This window comes from Lonchura striata, chromosome 5 (genome assembly GCF_050655825.1).
Source record: "Lonchura striata isolate lonStrDom1 chromosome 5, ASM5065582v1, whole genome shotgun sequence".
NCBI classification, from domain to species: domain Eukaryota; kingdom Metazoa; phylum Chordata; class Aves; order Passeriformes; family Estrildidae; genus Lonchura; species Lonchura striata.
In genome coordinates, this window is record NC_140707.1 from 47,853,843 (window position 1) to 47,867,349 (window position 13,507).

General features: G+C 33.9%; 1 protein-coding gene across 7 annotated transcripts in view; it reads left to right on the top strand.

The window, feature by feature from the left end:
* NPAS3 (neuronal PAS domain protein 3) overlaps positions 1 to 13,507 on the top strand; it is a 589,208-nt gene that overhangs the window by 193,725 nt on the left and 381,976 nt on the right. Inside the window, exon 1 of one of the 7 annotated variants that reach the window (XM_085582105.1) lies at positions 1 to 13,507. This exon is cut by the window's right edge and continues 66,521 nt beyond it. The exons of the other annotated variants lie outside the window; for them this stretch is intronic. The gene's annotated coding sequence lies outside the window, so the exon portion shown is untranslated. 7 annotated transcript variants of the gene reach the window in all.

Here is a 13,507-nt window from a genome sequence, read left to right on the forward strand (position 1 = left end):
GTGCAGCCCCACAGCTGGGCTGTGCCGGGCTGTGCAGCCCCCAGGAGCACAGCTGGGCTGTGGTGGTGGAGCAGCTGAGCTGATGACCCTGCAGAGGGACATCCCACCCCTGCCTGCAGCACCAGCAAGGTTGAGAAGTCCCTGCCAGCAATCTGTGGGCTCTGAATGACCTGCGGGATAGGGTTGAAGTGGGCTGTGACTGTTAATCTGATGGGTAAGAGCAGTTGTATGTTCTGCAGGAGCATCAAGTATCCACTGTGGTGGTTGCCTGAGTCTTGACTCTAAGGATGTCATCTCATACTTTCTAGGTAACTGGAGGCAAAGCATTTGGCTGTTTTTCCCCAGGGTTTGTTAAAGGGTCTAAAAATATTGCTGTTTGGGAAAACAATGAATTTTTCCGACTTGGGTCATACTGAATGCCATATATTTACTGAGAAGTATTCTGAATCAAGATTTTTTTGTAGTAAAAAATGTTTAGAATTATTTTCTCACTTGAAAAAATGTAAGACTTTAGCTGTGTGACAAAACATAAAATAGCAGACACTGCTACAATCTCCCTAAATTTTTTCTCTGCAGCAGCATATCTGCTCTATCCCTTCACTGGGCTGAGCACAGTCTAGCCCTTTGTGTGCAACAGCTTTATGTTTATTAGCAGCTGTTTTCTCCTAGCTAAGCTTGACAAAGGATAGGGATAAGACTAAAAAGACTTTATTACTCTGCTTTCTGGTAGGAAGGAAGGAAAGACAAATATGAGTGGTCTCTTTGCTGATGTCCTGTTTGTGCTGGTGCTCCCTGGTGTCACCTTGCTGAGGGAAGATTCTTCCTCTCAGAGCACAGCTCTGCTCTAGCAGGTTGGCACCCGTGGTAGATGACTGACACTGGCAGAACCTTGTGTGGGACTTTCTTCTCTCCATGATCATTTTTTGTAAGCCATACATGTTCTAGAGAATATAGTAGTCCTTGCTCACTGAAGATATTATGGAGTTTTTTTTTAAGGAGGAAAGATAGCTTTTTCATTCTTATTTGATTATAACATGTCTTGTCTTTAAAAATAATAATTGATACAATATTTCAAATTAGACATTTTAAAAAGTATAAAATTTGGAGCATAATATGTAACATAAGAATTCTAGTCAATCTCTAATTTTGCTGTGATAAAACTTTTTAAGAAAAATTGTTGGATTTAAACAGATACATCATACTGAATCCCATTTATATTTTTAGGATTCATAAAATTAACTGGTCAATGACATTACATATTTTGAAGTATCATATCTAAATATATTGACACTGTATTGATAGGTGACTTTGCAGTTAGTTACCACTCTACCAATTCTTCTATCAATAATGACCAAACTACAGTATTAGGAACTCTGAATTCAGCTGTTTTTCAGCTCAGTATATGTCTTTTAACAAAAAATAGATTTTTTTTTTCCCCTCATTTAGAACAGATATTGATATTAGTAATAATCTGAAATATAAATTAATGGAAATTCTTTTGTTTCCCATTTAGATTTTCCAGACTTTCCTGTCTTATAGAGCATAAGTGTTTTAAATATATTTTATTTTGTATTTTACTGTGCAGCTTATGTACTCAAAGCATCACCTAAGTACCAATAACACATTCTTGACTGAATAATGATGTATGTTGAATGTTACTTTTTTTGTCTTATAAATGGATGGCAATTTACACAGCTGTGGATGTGGGATGTTTCAATCCCAGACCATGTTGTAAGAAAAATTGAATGACAGTGAGCAAAACAGCAGTAATTATAAAACTAATTACTAAATGCTGATGATGCCCATAGGCTTTGCATAACTAAAATTAGAAAAGGAAATTGCTTTCGGCTTCAGAGAGGCAACATGCTAGTTATTTCACTGTTTCAGTCAAAATGGAACATGGTGTATAAAGTTCAATCACAAAAAAACCCCACATTATTTTATGCATATTTTTTTTCATAGTAAAATGTTGAAGAATTCAGCCTTTTTGTCTTTTAATACAAACACATCTATAATATAAATCAAGAAAAAATGACATGAAACTACTTGTTGGACATCTTTCTGTATAGTTTTACAAGGCCTGATTTACCAGCTTTATGTTTATCAAAAACATGCACAAATATAAAAAAGGAAGGGATTCCTATCACGTAGGCCCAAATGAAATGAATGTATAGGATAAAAAACAGGAAACTGGATTTCAAAATTCCCTGAGATGAATTCCAGCTTTTATTATATGAATCCTGGGGGTACATATAAATATAAATGTATGTATGGCAACCATAGTAATTTCTTACACTCATATGTGTTTTCCCAGAGACAGAATTGCTAGAATTACTCGTTAGAATATAGTATATTTTTATACTTTTGTTCATGCCTGTATTAGATATCGATTAATGCATACACATAGGCATAAAGTACCTAAATGAAACACACATGTATATTGTAGAAAAACTTAATTTTCCTTTATAGGAATATTGCAGTGTGTTGGGTTTTTTTTTAATGCTGTGTTTATGCTTAATCCTGTAGAATATGAGAATATCATGCATTCTAAGCATATTTCTTTAAAAATTAATTTTTGTAAAAATGGATTAAAATGTTTATCAGGCATGCAGCTTGTAAAACTCAGTTTACCAATTAGAACATATGCTCTTGTTTCATAGAAAATTACAAAGACATTATGGAATTTATCCTTTGAATTTAGGGTTGGGATTTGTTTTGGTTTTCTTAAATTCATGATTTTTCTTTCATGATTTAGTCTTGTCTGGGAAATACTTTTCCTGTGGGAGCATCTAATAGATAGCAACTTCTCAAAGGCTTGAAAGAAAAGCTTATTGGATTTTCTTGCATCAGTATACATTGAATAAAAAACACCAAGTCTGTGTTTTTAACTTTCAAATTATTGAAATACGTCTAGATTTAACACTTTTGATAATGGATCTAAACGTGAAAAATATAAATTCTGTATATTTTTCTGTAATCTGCAGAATTTTCAAGATTGTATATTCTATTACATTTTCTGGGGTTTAATAAATAAATTGGAAGTCTTAGAACTGTCTTTATTTAAACACTTATAGGAAAACATATCTTAAGTGTAGAAGAGTCATAAAGTGCATTTCAGTGTATAAACATTACAGCAAGAGTTTTCTGTGGTTTTTAAGTGGACCACTGAGTAATTTTTGACTTTGTATATCCCAATACATTTGTACTACAGCAAATGAAGTAGATGTGTTGCATGTTTACCATAGAGACTAAAAAGAGTGTTTGGTATATCCAATTTTGTGAAATTGAACTTCACAAGTCTCACTTTGATAAAATGCCTCCATTTAAAGGCATGATTCTGCTCAGTTGTTCAGAGCAGATTTTAACTATTCTCATGCACTGTTTGTATGTGTAACATACACAGTTCCAGTACAGGTTTGTAAAAGACATTCAAGATGGTCCTGAAGATATAAAGAATTAAAATTTCTCTCACTTCTAATGGATTTAGACATTAACAGCAGCAGCATTATTTGTAGTAATATTTCTCAGTTTCATTTCCAATTCTGTTATAATCTTTAAGTGATACTGGTGAATGGGATTGCCTTTAAGAGGTGCTTGAAAAAGCAAGTAAGAAATCCTTCCTATAAAGACAACAGTTTCTCAAAGGTTTCTGTCATGTTACATTTTAGCAATCTTTCTGTTATATGGAAAGAAACAATTTATTGTCAGTACTTGAAGGATACAGAATGTCTGATTGCCACCCTAGCCTGTTCTTTTTAACATAAACATTACAGCTGTGTTTGCTTTGAAATATTTGGCCATTATCCAGTAAATCTGTGCTGGAACACTAAATTATCACCTTATGCCCTCCTCCATCATAAGAAAGTGCTTTCATCAATAAAGCATTATTGTTATCTTTTCCTACTTTTTATTTCTGCATATTCAGGAACTTTGTTTTGTTTTGTTCTGTAAAAAGCAGGCATTATGTAAAAGCTTCTAACTAATGAATTTCCTGAGTGGGTAACTTAGCAAGCATGCGGAAATAATAATGAAAGTACATTCTTAGTTGATTAAATTAAAAAATTTATACTTGTTCCGAATTTTCGTGAATGTTTCCAAGATCTTTCAGATTTTTAAGAATTTGATTTGTCTGGGTATTTCATAATTTTTTTTGACAAAAGTGAAGAGAGGTTTACCTTTGTGATCATCTTGCTCTTTCACAGATTTCACATGGTATAATGTGAGCTTTTCATAAGAGCAGAAGGCAATTGAAATGGACAAAAATAGCAAACCCAACATAATCCTAGTTTCACAGTGCTAGTAAGTAGGCAAGACTTACAGTACTGATCCTAAATTATTTTCCTGTTTCTCTCTTCACAAGTATTTAAAATTTATCTCAGCTCAGGATAGTCAGTCTTTTATGCAGAAGAAGTGGGGTTAGTAATGTGTGTTCTTCATTAATGCTGGTATCTGAAATTTAGCACACAGGTAGGGTGGGGTGTTCGTCATTCACTAGGTGGAGTGTTTTTCTTGTGAGGATGGAGGAATTATCTTATCTTCTACCTTTCTTCCTGTATTCTTGGAGGAGTTTTTTTCCCCTCATATGATAACTGTTTTTTCTAAAGTTGAAGACCTTTCCTAGGTAGTTTTAAAAACACCTTTCTACTTTTCATTATTACTTTTTGATTTTGGAAAGACTTTCCAGTATCACAAGAAACAAATCTCAAATCTGAGTTAAGAAAAAATTTAAATGTGTTTAGTCATGTAAGCAGTTTCATGGTTTTAAAATAGGTAATTCATTTTCTTTGAGTTAATAATCTATTTCAGAGTCTTGCTGAACTTGAGTCATAACAAAAAGGCAGAGTGGATCTAACATTAGGACAAGAATTACCTTCCCCAGCTTATTATCTCTTCTGTCTTTCTTTGTGTTTGTAATCCTTTATGAATTTATCAGTCTGTACGACAGGCTTATATCTTAGACAATTTGTAATCTATTTTTCAAGTCTCTTTTTGTGAAATGCTGGATCTGTTGGTTTCCTGAAGCCTGTTCTGCATTACCTTTATTGCATTCTCTACACAGTGCTTTAAAGAACTTACACTATTGATTTTAACCACATGCATTAGATTGTAGAATTTGGTTTGAAATCATTGCACAGACAACCAAAGCCCTTGTGAGTTAAATCTCTGAGATGTTATCATTGTGTGATAAATTTAGCTGATTTCTGCCTGGTCTGTGGTATTGGCACAAGGGAGCGTATCAAAGGTGTTTAACACAAATAAACTCTGTAGTTATCTTAGAAAAGAAGCTTCTGTTTTTACCCAACATGATCAGGTCCACTTTCTCTATGATCAGAGTATTACAAAGCTAGTAAAGAATAATTTATATCAGAAGTTCTGTGATGGAATGAAATGGAGCTCTTTTGAAGTATGATCTCTGAAAGCACAGCATGAAGCTCAAATAAAGTGAAGGACATTCGCTATAACAAGTAATGTCCTTAATAATCTTGTTAGTCTAGTCTCCCTCTGTAAGAGACAAATGGAACATTATTGGCTTATGGGCTGTAGTAAATAATTTAGTTTCCAATATTCAGGCTGCTTTGACAGTAAATTAAAATGACATGAAAGGGGCTTGTTGAATAAAGAAAGTATCCAATCAAATTTAATTGGCATGACTAAGGCAGTAGAAATATGTTTTATAATTAAACCATGTTGTCTTGGAGCTTTATAAGCATGTATGAATCAAAATGTCAAAAAATTATTCTTTGATATTGTGCATTTAAAACTTTGCATGGTGAATAGTTTCCTTAAACAAGGTTCTAGACGTGCATATTGATTCAACATGAAAATAGTCTTAAAGCTTTAAATAAGTCAGTTCTTAGCATTTGTCTGCCGATCTGACAATTTTCTATAAATGACTAAAATAATTTTGCAGTCCTCTCAATTTTAAAAATCTGTCTTTTGTACAGATATTAATGATCCAGCCTTTTACTGGTATATAAGTGTTGCCATTTTTCACCTGGTATTATAACACCAGATGTGCAGTGCAAATAAGGTTCAAGCATAAAAGAATGAAAACAAAAGAAAGATGCAAAAAAAAAAAAAAAAAAAAAAGGAAAAATAAAGCATGTGACAAACTAATAAATAATTTTCTATTACTAAACTGATTCTTTTAATGTTTCTTATTTTAATCAAGCAATTTTAGAGTTTATGTATATTAATCAAATCCTACTAAATATTTTTTTTGAGTTCTTATCTACTTACCTCTTTGTCAAAGGAATTTCAGAAAATGTGTATATTCCTTAATAATATAAAGATAAAACATTTCCATGGCTTTAAAAATAACTGTACCTCTAGAACTTTACATGTTTCTAAACATTCTTTTGTTCTTATATACAAATCCCTCTAGTATATAATAGTCTGTTACTTGCACATCCCTTTGATACTACTTTCTCTAAAAAGTAGCTAGTATAGCTAATCTGGCCATTTAAAAAAGAATAAGACAAGAAAATTTCAGTAGAAAAGTTTATCTATGAGAAAGTTCTCTAAATTAACCTCATCTTTTGGCAATTATAGACAGGTGATTTCTATGTCAAAAATGCTATTCAAGTTACTATGATCTACTCATGTACTTCCTTATGTCATTGCTAGAATTCTAAAATTGATTAAACTCTGAAGCACAAGGGGAAAATACATAGATATAGAAATGGAAATGAATGGTAGAATTCAATTTTTCTTATATCTTTGGTCGGGTGAGACCACTGCACTCTCTAAGTGTGACATCTTGCAGTGCCACATGCTCTGGTTTCCAGTTCTTCAAGATCATAAAACTGATGCTATATATACTATGGAAAAAAAAAGATGAATCTCTGTTTTCAGCCTCAGCTAATCTAGCCTTTTGCAGGAAATAGTATTTCTGTATCTTTGATAGGTGTAGTAACTAGATACCCGATTGCCTGCCTAGATCCCATTCTGTTCCTAGGTCAGTGGGTGAAAATTTCCAGCTCTCAAATCAACAAACTCCAGGTGAACAAGAGTTAACATAGGCTACATCTGGTCTCTTTCTACTGCCAAAAGCCTCATTGCCCCTGAAAGAAGAACCAAGAATTGAATGTGGGGGGAAATCTGTCTTAAATTTCTACTCATGACAAATCACTTATCATTTTAATATATTGCTCCTTTACACTTTTATTCTCTCATGTTAGAGAGGACCTTGTAGAAAGACATCAAGAGTTAAGTGCATAAGCTTAAATATCTTTTAGCTTCCTCACCTTAAGCTACTTTCTGACTCAGTCTGCTGATTAAACAGAATTTTACCAGCAGTGACGGTTTAGTTACTGATGTTTTATATCATGCCAACCAGATTCCAGTGGATAAGCCCTCTATTGTAGTTGATGAATCCTAGTAAAACTCCAGCTGGGGAGCTCACATTCCTCTAGCTATGTCATATTTACATCAGTATAAATATGAAATACCTTCACTGAAAATTATTATTCAACTGAAGTGCTGGTAGACATAACTTGTATTGTTACTCTGGATCTCATATCTATGTGGAGTGTTCCGATAGCCAAAATTTTTCTCAGTTTATCTTTAGCTCAAAGAAGCCTAAAGAATGGCCTCTCAAAAATAAATTCCCATTGCAAATGATCAGTCATCAAGTAAAGTCCAGGTGATACTGATGGCAAAACTCAATGGCAAAAGAGTGCCAGCCCTTCCATTGCCAAAGAAAATAGCAAATTTTTTTCAACAGGTCAGGATTCTACTGCAGAATTAATTTTCTTTCATGCTGATACCCCAAGGTTGTCTGACAGGACAAGCTCTGATGCATTTTTCCAGAATAATTTTTAGAGTGGTGACTGGTAGCTTCTGAATGATTCTTCAAAGTAATAGACAAATTTTTTTTATTGTGTTGCATCTGCTTGATGTCAGCATGTTGCTTTAACAAGCCTTGAAGGAAATATGGTGGAAAGTAGACAAAAACTAATTTTTGATATTTTTGTTACTGTTTTTTCTATTTGCATGATTCTGTTTTAAATATTTTCTAAATTATTTAAGATTCTGAGTTGCTCGTTTTTTCTTTACTGTCTTACTGTCCCTTGTTTCCTAGGCACTATCTTCTTGCTTCTAGTAGAATTTAGAGTGGTTTTTTTCAGTGTATCATTTTGTCAAGGAAGTAGTTTGTTGGAATAAACATCAGTTCAGACAAACTCATGATTTAGACCATATTACTTTGATTTTACAATTTGTTTACAAATTTCACAACTCAGAAGAAAAAAAAAATTTAAAAAAAGAAAAAAGGTAAGTTTTATTTGGTTGTTCACTGCCTTTCTTCAAGTGTATTGTTTTGATATGTCACAAACTGTTTCTACTACTTTGACACTGAAGAAGTGTACTTATATTTTACGAGAATGCAAACAGGCAGTTTCTAAAAAGATACATGCTTGAAAAATCTTGTTAAAAACTGATGTTTTTAGACTTGCTGATGTGTTAGTGAAATCTAGTGTAGGGAGGTCTGAGTTTGCCTTGCTGTAGGAGTGCTGTGGTGTTTTAACTTAAAAAAATATATATTTATTACATGGTCTATTTGTGTTGAAGTGGAGATTGTAATGAATACCCAAATAAGATAAAATTCAGAGCAAAACAGATCTCTTTCCACATGTATATCAGTTTCCAGAATTAGTATTTCAGGGCCTACTTTACCAATTTAGCAGCAAACAAAGAAAAGAATACAAAAATGTGGTATTGTGCCATGATATAATTAACTAGACAACCCTCATTATGTCAAGAGTGTAAATTTTTTGTTATGAAGTCTAGATTATAATCAGTCGGTACAGAATAAGGCATGGGACATATAGGAAAAAAATGATCGTATGTGATAGATTTTTACAGTATAAAATCCACAGTCATACAATAGCTTACCATTTCACTGTGACACTTACTAGAACATATGATAATCACAGGAGGTTATCTCATCCTAGAGGTGATATAACTTTATATTTTTTTTGTTAGAGCACCGTGCATTACTGGGGAGATATGTAGCCCATTTTGTTTAGCTAAGACAATGCTATAGAGTGTGCCAAAGTATCATACCCAAGTTCGTATAAATATCTTACTTACAGATATTTTATGGATTTTATGGCTTCAGAAACAAAATACTAATTATTTTTAAAACTTTAACAAAATATTATGACTGTTTTTCCCCTCTATATTCTTTACCAGCCTTGTGCAGAATATGTGCATTTTCCTTCATGGAAATTCATCATCCACTGTTTCTTATAGGTGAAATATGAGAGTAAAAAATAGTAGAATTTTTAAGGCTTTTGTGTAGACTCAAGAGAGTCTTTCTTGCAATATCTAACTGAAAAGGTAATGAAGTGTAAAATATGTTGAAATGATTGGGGATTAAAAATCTCTGGTGTGCAGTGACAGTGCAATTATATTCCACAGTAAAGGTTTCTTACATTAAGTGTAATAAATAAAACTTTTTTTCACTGTGATTGGTTGTCATCACTGTAATGATGGCTTTGACCTTCTTCCTCTTCAAATGGCCTTAGCCTGTGACCAACTAGTCAGGATGCTATAGAATGAACTGGGATGGCTATTGCAGCAAAGAAAAAAAGAAAAGGAATATTTGAGCACGAAAGACTATGTTGAAACTTTTGAATCTTTCTGCTGCTTTGTTTCACATGCACAGCTACTTACATTTTCTCTCTTGCGACATGTTAATTTATCTTAAGGTGTCTTTAGCCTTTTTAGCTATCCCTTTAGCTCTAACACATCTAGGCAGCATTTTTAATGTTAAGATGTACATACTCATGGCATGTTGCTCTTTCTATTCAAACAAATATAGCCCTGTTCATTAGTTTGGGAGGACAACTAGATGACTGCAAAATAATTTCCAGTTTCTTTTGAAAAGTGGGACACTCAGATGGAATACCATACAATTCCTTTATTAATTAATCTGGATCATGCATCACCTGGTGCAGAATGTAAGTCTCATTTAACATGTAGTCTGGAATGTGAATACTGTAGAAAGATTGAAGTAAAGTGACTAGATATATATCAAATTATGTATCTTCTTTTCCTTTCCCTGTACTTTTTCTCAGGGACTCTGGCTGGGACATTTGACAAGTAGCTGTCTTGAAAGCAGACCTATTTATTTCTCCATTGTGCTTTTCCTACATGACACAACTGGCCCTTTACTCTTTCTGGATACTAGAAAGCATCAGTCCTAGAAAGAGTTTTATTTCTCTTAACTCAGGGAGCAAGGAGTACAGCCCATTTCAGTGCTGCAGCTCTGGGATCTGAAGAAGAACTTTGCTTATCAACTGTCACTTTTAGAGGCAGCTGTTTATCTAAAATGAGACCTTACCAGGCAGCAACGGCCATGAAAATACAATATGTTTGTACTAATATTTGGTAGAATTCGTAAATATTATTGCTTTCACTATTTTGTGCAATGGCATAGTGGTGTGTCCTTCTGCTTTAATGATCTTGTAAGCAATTGTACTGGTGTCTAAAACCATCTAAATAATGGTATTTCTTCTTACTTAAATGGGTATTACTCATATGACCAGCTGCAAGAAATGAGAGTTCTAAATTTGTCTGAACCTTGAGATGGGAGAACTGAAAACTCCTTTACTTTATGGGAACTTTTGATTAGGGTTTGGGTAGGTGGATAATGAAAGAGTGTAACATTGAAATGTGCCTAAATAACATGCTGTTACAAGCCTTATGATAGATTTGTGTTTGACTTAACAGCTTTTGGAACCTAATAAAAAGAACTTAATTGACAATTTCTTGAAATTGCTAAGAAAGCCTAGTGATGTTGGTAGGGTATAATAAGGAGTTTTCTCATCACTGTCTTCAAGATTGAGCCTATACAAAAAAAAGGATTTATCTCTGTGGTAACTCTAAGTAATTGATATACAGACAAGGTTTGGTTCCAATTTGCCAGCAATAAAGTTGTAATAGGGTTTTCTCTGCAATTTTAGCCTTAATGTGCTCATTCCAAAGAGCGGTATTTTTCCAAGCGAACAAATAACATCAGTAAAGCTTACGATCAGTAATAGCCCCACACTGATGCTCACATTAAACTTGTTAAATCAATTCACTAGACACTTTCTAAAGTGGACTGTCTGTTTACTTTGACTTGCACCCTGTGAGGATTATCCATCAGTTACATTTATTTGAATGATCTTTACATTTGAAATATGTAATTGTTCATGCATGATTGTGATTACAAGTCTGTCTTCTCATATTTTGCAGCTTTATTTTTATGACTTATGATTTTTCCACATTTGTGTGAAGTATATGGATATCTAGTAGCACAGAGCAGAATGCATTGTATGTTTAGCCTTTTCCAAATCCTAAATGATCATTTTGCTGCATAATTATGGTGGCTTCTCTTGGTAGATATATATTTCATATTGATGTTTTGTTTACTGAAGGTACCACTATGTGCAGTATTGTTCTTCTAGGATAAAAAATTAACATATAAATAATGTAGGATTACAGTATTTTGAAATAATTACCAAAACGTGCTAAGTACTAAATGATTTATTAAAGATGTAATTTAGTCAGATTTGCTGCATAAGATATTAGAGTGCAAAGAACCATACTGTACTCTGCAAGGAATCATTTTGTAGATGGTTAATCTACCAACTAGGCTTCATTTTTCACTCAGAACAAACCTGGTATGCTACTGCACACTGCCTTTTGTCAGTAAACACAAAAAGAAATCTGAAGTAATCAATCTTTCTTATCAGTAACATTCAGTATGTTTACCTTTATTTTATTCTTTGGCTCAAAAAAACTAGACTAATATAAAACAAAATGTAAGTGTTTAAAAGTTTGGAGTTGTTTATCTGCTAGCTAAGTACACATTTTAAAAGATAGCATGAAAACAAAATAATGGCATTGCTAAATGCATTGAGGAAACTGAAAATGCTTTAGAAAGAACTGAGGCCCTGGGAAAATAATGGGTTGTGGGTAATGGGAAGTTCTGGGATAAGGAAGCTCAATCACATGTTTGTAGCTAGAATCCGCATGGATTATTATTGTCTACCATTTTGTTGCACTCTCAAGGCATGATCCACATGTGTAGGACACTGAAGAAAAATGTTCTGTCTGTGAAATGTTACAGCTGTTACTTACATGCATTGCTTCCCTTCCTGTTGAAAATAATTCTCCACTTTCCCCTGACATTTAAGTTTTTATAGGGTGCATGTGATATAGGATTGCTTGTTTGAAATGGTAGCCAGCCAGAGTTTCAAAATATTCAGACAAGATGCCTGGCAGAATACTTGTCATTATACTCCACTCCAACCTCACCCCAATATATTTTTTTAATTTTACTTCACACGTGTCCTTATTTTAGCTGTCTGTCAAATCTAACTCTGTCTATTTTTATGTATTTTCAAGGAAGTAATTAGTCATAACTGGAATAGTAATATGGAGAGAAATGTCTGCTCTTCTCCAGAATACACCAATATTCTATAAATAAATAGGCCTGCAGGATCAGAAGAAACAGGAAAAATGAGAATTATCATTTGCTGTACACATAAATATTTCATGCAACCTGACCATTTTCTTCTGTTTTATTTGTTATCATTTCACATTGGAAGAATGGACTCTTCCCTTAAGCAACTTCCTTTTTTTTTTCCTTTTTTCCTTCTATATAGGAAAACCCAGGCACTTCTTGCCTATTCTAGCCCCTGCTCCCTCCTCAGCATAAAAATAACCTGATATTTCCATTTTCTGCACAACAGAAACTCCAGAAATATACTCTTCAGAAAATCAGTGCAAACCTTGTGTCATAGTTTAGCCCCAGTGTGCACCTAAACACTGCATAGCTGCTTGCTCACTACTTCCCAGTGGGATGGGGAGAGAATCAAAAGACTAAAAGTGAGAAAACTCATGGGTTGAAATAAAGACAGTTTAATAGGGAAAAATCCACACATGCAAGCAAAGCCAAACAAGAAATTCATTCACCACTTCCCATGGGCAGGCAGGTGTTTGGCCATCTCCAGGAAAGCAGGGCCCCATCAAGCATGACAGTGACTTTTGAAGACAAACACCCTCACTCCAAATGTTCCTACCTTTCTGCTTCTTTATATGCTGAGCATGATTCTATATGCTCTGGAATATCCCTTTAGTCAGTCGGAGTCAGCTGTCCTAGCTGTGTCCCCTCCCAATTTCTTGCACATCTCCAACCTCCTTTCTGTTGGGGTAGTGTGAAAAACAGAAAAGGCTTTGACTGTGTGTGGGCACTGCTAAACAATAATTAAAATGCCTCTGAATTGTTCATGCTATTTTCAGCCTAAATACAAAGCACAGCCCCATATGAAGTACTGTGAAGAAAGTTAACTCTCCCAGCCAAATACTCTCCCAGCAAATACTAAAGTTTCTTATCACTTACTTTGGTATCTTCAGTAGAAATTGAGAGCTGCGTAATCTTTACCTCTTAAGACTTAATGAATATTGTTGTTTCCAGTGTAGATTTGCAGGTTTTAAATATGTAAGACAGGGA